The sequence below is a fragment of the Elephas maximus genome, chromosome 16 (assembly GCF_024166365.1).
Source record: "Elephas maximus indicus isolate mEleMax1 chromosome 16, mEleMax1 primary haplotype, whole genome shotgun sequence".
NCBI classification, from domain to species: Eukaryota; Metazoa; Chordata; class Mammalia; order Proboscidea; family Elephantidae; genus Elephas; species Elephas maximus.
Window position 1 is genome coordinate 42383107 of NC_064834.1, and position 9345 is coordinate 42392451.

Consider the following 9345-nt stretch of genomic DNA (forward strand, 5'->3'; position numbering starts at 1 on the left):
CACCCTAGAAGAAAGGACTAGAGATCTAGTTCAGAAAAATAAGCCATTAAAACCCCTATGGAGCACATTTCTCCTCTGACACACATGGCATCGCCATGAGTCAGAATTGACTCCATGGCAGTTGGTTGGTTTTGTTCTTAACCTGCTAGGCTGAGATGTCACTGGTGGCAGAATTGAGTGGGCCAGGCTGCCAGTGGTAGGACAGTGGGGCTAACTCAGCCCTGGCACTGGAAAGATATACCAGAGACTGTGGAGCCCTGGCTGTCTTTGTAGCTCTTTTGGCTTTTGATCACATGTTGCCTTGAGGCTATTCTAATATTGTTGTCTTATTAAAAAAAAAAAAAATTATATCTCCATTTAGCTCTTGAATTCTCATTTCCCTTATTACAGTTATATATCCTGCCTTGCCAGCTACACTCTAGCTTTTAAGAGCAGGGACCTGGATATATGCCTCTTTATATAAGACTTAAAAGGAGCCTTGGTGGCACAGTGGTTAAGCATTGGCTGCTAACCAAAAGGTCAGTGGTTCAAACCCACCAGCCGCTGCCAAGGAGAGAGATGTGGTAATCTGCTTCTTTAAAGATTTACAGCCTTGAAAACCCTGTGGGGTAGTTTACTCTGTCCTATAGGGTCTCTATGAGTCAGAATTGACTCAACGGCAATGAGTTTTGTTTTGCGTGTTTATATAACATGTAGAATTCTACTGGTGCTTGATAAGTATACCAATCAAATGAAATCATGACTTTTTAAACTTTAACCAAATAATTAGGATTTTAGCAAAGTAAGATTCTAATTATTTTTATCTTTCTTCTTTACAGGTAGTTCCTCCAACCCTGAAAAACTATAGCTACTATTCTCCAAATAATCTTCCTTATGCATGAAGAAAGGTAATTCAGCTACAGAAGAATCATTTTTTAGAGAAACATATACTATTTAATTTTTTATGAAATAGTTTGTATTTCATTTCCAATATAGGCTGATGAGAGTCAGCATTTTATTGGCTATTTTAGGTATCAGTCTAAGAATATGGTTCTCAAAGTGTGGCCCACAAGCCCTGAGATCCTTGTGACTCTCTCAGAGGGTCAGAAAGTAAAGACTATTTTAATAATAATACCAAAAATTATTGGAATTTGTTACTGTGCTGGCATTAGCACTACTGCTGTCTTAGCATTAGTAATCGTTGTGTTCTTCACCATCATGCAGTCACAGGAAAAAAAAAAACGCCAATTTCACTTAAGAATGTCCTTGATGAAGCAGTAAAGATTATTAATTTTATTAAGTTTTGACCCCTGAGAACACATTTTTTTAATACCCTGTGCGTTATTTTTTTTTTTATGTTAAAGTGAGAACTACACATGAATCTCTTCTGCTACAGTGTAAATATGAGGATTTTCTTGAGGAAAAGCCCTTGTACAATTGAACTGTGACCTGATCTCATTGCTTTTTCCTCAGAAAACCAGTTTTCCTTGAAAGAATGACTAACAGACAAAATATGGTTGTAGTATTTGGCAGACATTTTCTCAAAAATGAATGACGTGAGCCTACTACTTCCAGGAAAGAAAAGCGACAGTGCTTGTTACTAATAATGAAACTGAATTAGAATTTCAGAAAATTTGTATCCCCCTACTGTGCACTTGACAGTTTCCCAATACCTAAAGAATTTTCTGATGAGACCCATGGTGATATTAACAAATGCATTTTTTTTTATTGTGTAGAATGAAATGTATCAACATTTGAAAGATCTACAGATCTCAGTGAGCCAATATTTTCCAAACAAATAATTCATTATTTTACAAAAAATATGCATGGGTTAAATTTTTTTTTTAATTAAAAGTGCGAGTAAACCAATGGATTTTAATATAATAGAAAATGAAAAGTTAATTGATATGGTTTCAGATTCCACGTTGCAACTAAGTTTTAGTATACTTTCTGAGTTTGGGTATCCTATCAAAGAATACCACAACTACCTAAAAAGACTATGAAAATATACTCCTTTTCCAACTACATATCTATATGAGCTGAATTTTCTTTATATACTTCAATCAAAATGACATTGTAACAGCTTTATGCAGAAGCAAATATGACCATTCAACTCTTCCCTACGAAGTCATACATTTAAGAGATTTGTAAAAATACAAAACAATGCCATTTCTTCTAATTTTTTTGTTTTGGAAAATACATAAAATTATTTTTATTTATATTAGCATGTAATGAGTATTGTCATTTTAAAGTGAACTAATTAATATTTTTAAATTTTTATGAATTTTAATTTCTAGATATTGAGAGCTATAACTCATATAAACAAAAGCTCTTCAGAGTCCTCAATAAATTTGACTTTTTGGTCTTGGAGCCAAAAATTTTGACACTGCTGGTCTAGGATAACTCAACTTGTAGGTCACTTTCTTTGATCATAACTTAAGGGTTTGGAGCCCAATATCTTTAAAGAATAAGCCAGATTATTTTCCCTGAGTACATTTCGTGACCCTTGCCCTCACTGATGCTCCTCTGGAGCATTTATGACAGCTCACATGGCATGATTGAAGAACGTCCTGTATGCCACTTCTCAGAGGGACTTAGTTTTTTGAAAACTTGAAGATTTGGTCTTTCCAAGTGATTCATAGATGTTAAATAGGATTTCCATCTGTACTTATTACCCTAAAAGGTGCCCACTTATCTTTAAACATATTGTATCTCAGTAACAACTACCTACCACTAACTAAACATTGCTTTCAGTTTTACAAAATCTCTACGTTAAAACTCTCTAGCTTCAAATCTACTCAAGGGTTGATAATAGTCCAAAACTACCACATCTATATGAGAGCATTGGTGGTTCAGTGGTAATAGTCTCGTCTTCTATAGGGGAGATCTGGGTTCAATTCATGGCCAATTTACCGACACTGCTCACCTGTCAGAAACCCTGGTGGTGTAGTGGTCAAGTGCTGCAGCTGTTAACCAAAAGATTAGCAGTTCAAATCCCCCAGATGCTCTTGGAAACTCTACAGGGCAGTTTTACTCTGTCCTGTAGGGTCACTAGGAGTCAGAACTGACTGGACAGCAATGGGTCGGCAACAGGCCCACCTGTTAGTAGAAACTTGTGTGTTGCTATGATGCTGAACAGGTTTCAGTAGAGTTTTTCAGGCTAAAACTTCTTTGAAAGAAAGGCCTGGAGATCTACTTCCAAAAATCAGTCATTGAAAACAGTCCGAGCTACAAATGATTATTGAGATGGCGCAGGACTAGACAGCATTTTGTTCAGTTGTGCATGGGGGTCACCACTCAGTTGTGCTTGGGGTCACATGAGTTGGGTGCTGACTCAGTGGTAGCTAACAACTACTATATCTATAGGTCCCCTTCTGCACTGATATATTTAACCTCTTTCAGGCATGATTATTTCTCCTTACAGAACAATTTCGCCCAAATAATTTATGCTTGATTCAATTTCCTTGATCCTGCAGTTCATTCCATCTCGAGTGACTTAGCCCATAGAGTACTAATCACTCAGAGATGGTTCATATTAAAATTACATTCCCTCCTCTAAGTGATCCTTGAATTTTTGCCTAATTTCTGGTATCTGACAGATACCAGACAGGACTTAATCTGACAGACGTTAATATGCTTTCCTGTTTCTGTCGTTTGTGAAATCTTTCCTTTCTCCCATGAAGCCTTTTTACTTCCAGTGATTTCTTTTATTGCTCTAGTGAACAATACATGATTTTTCCTCCAACATCTAATTTATAAAACTGGACACATTCCCTTCTCATGAAGGTATTTTTAAAGTCTTCAGATTCCCTTTGTGTGTGTGTGTATGTGTGTGTGTATTTAACGTAACTACAGGTATTTATTTCAATCTAGCAGTTTAGTCTTATTTCCTTTTTTAAAATTAAGCATCTTAATTGATTTTTTTCTTACTTTTCCTCTCCGAGATTCTGAATTTGATCATGTTGTCATTGTTATGTAATAGCTTATGCACTCCTATTATTTGTAGCTACTCCCAATCACCACTAAGGACAAAATGAAATATATTCCTTTCCTTGCGGATTTCAAGAGTAACTCTTGAAAGAAAAAGTTCGTATTAGGGTCACTATGAGTCAGAACTGACTCGATGGCAAAGGGTTTGGTCTGGGTTTGGTTTATCCCAAACTCCTTATTTCTATATCTATAGGGTTGCTACGAGTCTGGAATTGACTCGACGGCAAAGGGCTTTTGGTTTTGGGTGGTTCTGACTCAAGAAAAATTGCTATAATTTGTATGAATCCTTCTTTTGGGCTAAGTCCCTGGTTATGTCACTTGGTAAAATTCAATAGCTTCACTGCTTTATGTAATATGTGAGTTCCAGCTCGTCATTCAATTTAATAAATATGTACCAAGCACAAATTAGACTAAATGGTGTAAAGGACATTAATATGGAAGATCATAGAAAAAACTAAACACAGCATAGTCTCTGGCCTCCAGGGGTCCAATCAAACGGGTAAGCCAGAGGCCACATGAGCACCTCTGATGAGGCAGACAGGTAAGCACAGATGCACAAACACACTGCTTTGGGTAGGCAGGGAGGGCAGCATGAACTCCAGTTGCAGTAGGGACATTATTAAAGGCAATTGTTTGTGTCTTCGGTTCTCCAGCACTTTCTCTGTGCAGCTCTTGTTTCCCCAAGCTTCACCAGTCTTGGCATCTATGAGCCTCAGGTAGTAAGTGCAAGTGCTTTTACATCCTTCCACCTCAAAAGATTATATTTGACTCTTCACGCTTCCCACTCCACTCTCTTCTGGTGGGTCCTTATATTGTTGTTGTCATTCTGCACCACCTCTTCTAATGTGTGCCTGGAACCCCACTGCACACCAATGCTGTGGCCATGCCTACTGTGCCTTTGGTGGTAGGGTCTGCTGCCCTTGTTGGCACCACTGAAGAAGACCTAAAAGAGGGGTCAATATTTTTCTCCAGTCTTTAATGCCCAAGAAAGCAATGAATTACAGTTATTTTTAGCTCTTAAGATGGCTGCTGTCTCTTTCTTAGCCCCATCAGGAGAGGAACTTGAAGTAAGCTCTAAAGAGGGGATGAGGGTGGAAGAGCCAATTTAGGAGCCACCACCACCCATGTGTTGAGCATTCATAGTTTTTTCTGTCCTCACAGTAAATTCCCTGCCTTCCTAGAGGCATACTGATCCCAGAATTTGGAAAGTCTTTATCTCCTCTCTGTTGTGTTACATGAGCCAGGTATCCCAGAATCTGACCATCAGCTTCAAAGTCCCTTCACCATTTATGCCAGGAATAGGGACCCCATGCAAATTAGAGTCTTGATAGACTATTGGACTATTCCAGCATTTTTGAAGTGAGCATGCAGATTTGGCCCCTACCCCAATCCTCTCTACATTTTTCTAGCAAGATGTTTTAATTATGAAAGTAATACATGGTCTTTTTTCAAAAATTCAAGTTGCATACAGGTTATATATGAAGAAGAAAAAAAAAAAAAACAGGTCCCCATTACCCTCTCTGCCTGATCTCACTCTTCAAAGATCATTACATTCCTAATTTGGTGTTTGTTCCATTTCCATATTCACACACTCACTATATATATTGCACTAACATATAAATTTTTAACAAAATAATATTATTCTATACATATTCAAAGCATTACTTTTTTCTGATGACAACATATTACTGTCTTTCCATGCTGACTAACAGAATTCTACGTTTTTCTTTTTATCAGATTCATTGTATTCCACAGTATGGACATACCATAATTTACATAATCATACTTCTAACTTATATATATTTATATTCTTCCCAATTTTTTTGTCTCTTCAAACAATACTACAATTAACATCTTATATGAGCAATTATGTATATGCACATGTTTATTTTTTATAGATAATTCCAAATTTAAAAGATTTATTCAACAAAATTCGTCAGTGATTTAAAAAAAAAAAATGTTACCAGACCAGGAACAGAAGGAAATGTTTTTTAACCTTAAAATGGTTATCAACCAAAAATCTCACACCAAATATCATACTTTATAATGAACTTTAGGCCAGCATGGTGCTACAGACAGAAGCACCATGACATCCCTCTGCAGCAAAAACCCAAAAAACTAAATAAAACAGGTACAAACATCAATCCTGGAACCCTAAGTGCCAAGTGAAGGAGTAAAGAACTCAATCAAGCACCAACTGGAATAGGAAACTGACAGAAAACAGAGAATGTGGAGAGCTACAGAGTGGAGGTCCCATACTAGCTAACATGGCCAGATTCACCATCTTGGACTACACTACAGCCACCAAAGAACTCAAACAGGAAGTACAGGAAGGCGACTTCAAGGAGCGCCAACAGGAGACAGAGTACCAGGTAACCAGCATACTTGCTTTCCCACTCCACACACTTCTTCCCTGTACAAGGCCTCCACCGCTTGCCAACGGGCCACAGTTGTTTGGCTGGAGAAATACCAGCTCACTGCCACCCGAATTCACCATCTTGGACCTGAGCCACCAAGGACTATGGACAAGGAGTATGGGAAGGAAACTCCACGGAGCTCCCAGTAGGAGACAGAGCACCCGGTAACCAGGGATACACACATTCCCACCCCCATCCTTCTTGTTTTATTGCAGCCTTTGCTGCTTGCCAATGGGCCACATTTGCTCAGTTGGAGAGAAGTTAGCTTACTGCCACCAGGGTCCACTCTGCCCCCACCAGCTGGCCCCTTCAGCATAATTTGTTTGCTTGTTTGGTTTGTATTTTTGTTTATTTATTTATTTTTTGGTTGCTCCATTCTCTCCCTTCCTTCCTTTCCTTTCTCCCACCCAGCTAGCCCTGTGTGCCATCACCTCCCCTTCTTGATGAGCTCTGATTTTTTTTGGTTTGTTTCCTGTGTTCTTTTTTGGAGGGAAGGGTTGTTTTTTGTTTGTTTCTTTGCTTTTTGATATTGTCTTTTGAGGCTTTTTTTTTTTTTGCTTCTCTCTCTCTCCTTTTCTTCCACCCAGCTAGCCCCATGTGCCATCCCCTCCCCTTCTTGATGGGCTCTGATTTTTTTGGTTTGTTTCCTTTGTTCTTTTTTCTCCTTCTTCCTTTCTGTTTCTTCTCTCTCTCTCCTTTCCTTCCCCCCCTCCCCCGCCAGTGCTGTGTACCACCCTCGCCCATTCTGGAGGGGCCATGCTGCACAATTCAGTTGGGGAGTCACTGTATGAGTCCTCCCCAGGTCTGTGCCACCATCACTGGCTAGCTCCCTCAGCACTGTTTCATTTATTGTTTGCTTGTTTTGTTGCTGTTTCTTCTCTCTCCCTTCTTTCTTTTCCTTTCCTTTCTCCCATCCACCCAGCCCCGTGTGCCACCCCCAACTTCTGGACAGGCTGTGCTGTACTTCTTGGCTGGAGAACTTCTCAAACATGGCCTCCCTGGGTCTTCACTGCACCCACAGGCCGGCTCCCTCAGTGCTAAATTTTTTATTTTTCTTTATCTTTCTCCTTTTCCTTCCACCCCCTCCAGGCCCTTTGCTACCTCTGCCCTTTCCTGATGGGCCATGCCATGCCACCCAATGAGAGAGACATCGGCTCACCACCACCCCAATTCTGCCCCACCCCCAATAGCCAGCACCCCACCACCATATTTTTTGTTGTTGTTCTTTATCATTTGTTCGATTGTTGGTTTCTTCCCTCTCTTTCCTTTCTCCCACCCACCTAGCCCCGTGCAGCACCCACACCACTTCTCGACAGGCCAAACCACACTGTTTGGCTACTCAGCCACAAGCACGCAGCCTGACTGGGTCTGCCCTGCCCCCACCTGCTGAATCCCACTGCACCGCCAATTTATTTACCTTTTTACTCTTCTTTTTTTACCTCATTTTTTGCCTTTTAAGAATTTTTTTTGCCTTTGTTTCTCACTCTTCTTTCTTTTGCCTTTCCACTTAGCTCTGCACATCACATCCTGTCCTTTCCCTCCTGTCTATCTTCACTGTGCTCCAAGTACCATCCCCAAGCAGTACTCTGGGCCCTGCCCTGCATTGCCCCCAGCCCCATCCTGTTGCCCTCAGTTTGTACCACAAACTACCCATCCCCACCCCTCCACCCCTGCTGGACCCACCCTGCTGAACCATAGCTGAGCGACTGGCCCTGCCTACCTGGACAAGACAGTGAGAAGTATTGTGCCTACAAGTGAGCAAGCAACAAAACACACACAGCCTACCTGCCCAGATATAACCAAATAAAACAAAAAGGCAGGACAAAACAATCAAATCTACAATTAATAAATGAAGAAAATAATTCTTGAATGTCCCAGAGACAGCAGACAATATCAAAACATATTAAAAAACAGGAGAGGATGGCTCCAGAAAGTGATCAAAATAAAGCACCAGATGACTTTCTGTTAGAAGAAAAGGCACTGGAACTACTTCATAGGGAATTGAAAACTCTAATATTCAGGGTTCTCCAAAAGATGAAGGAAAATGCAGACAAAAATAAGGAAAAAAATAGACAAAATCATGGAAAATACAGACAAAACCACTGAGAAGACAGATAAAATAATGGAAGAATTCAGGAAAATAATGCAGGAAAACATGTCAAAATAAATAACTGGAAATAATACAAAAACAATTGGAAATCCAAAAGATAAACAAAAAGATTTCAGAAATGGACAGTGCAATAGAAGGTTTTAGGAGCAGATTTAAAACAATGGAAGAGAGGGTCAGCGAACTGAAGACACCACTTTGAGGAAAAATCAGAGAAAAGAAAAATGAAGAACCCTGAGAATGATGAGGGATACAATCAAAAGCAAAAACTTGTGTGCGATTGAAGTTCCAGAATGAGGGAGAAAATGAAAACCACAGAGAGATTCACTAAAGATTTGCTGATAAAAAACTTCCCTAATATCATGAAAGACAAAAAGCTGACTATCCGAAAAGCTGAACAAACCAATACAGGATAGACCCCAAAAGAAAATCCCCAAGATATATCAAATCACATGCGCTGAAACCAAAGACAAAGAAAGAAGCCTGAAAGCCGCTCGAGAAAAATGAAAAGTCACATACAAAATGGTAACAATAACACTAAACTTTGATTAGTTGGCAGAAACCATGCAAGCAAGAAGGCAGTGGGACAACATATATAAAACCTTGAAAGAAAAGAAACTGCCAACCAAGAATAATATATCCTGCAAAGCTCTCACTCAAATATGATGGCAAAATTAGGACATTTCCAGATAAATAGAAATTAAGGGAATACGTTAAAAGCCAAACCAAACTTACAAGGATTATTAAAAGGAGTTCTTAAGCTAGAGAACCAACAACATCAGACAACAGCCTGAATCTAGCACATGAGACAGCATCAGCCAGATACCAACCTAGACAATAAACTCTCAAGGA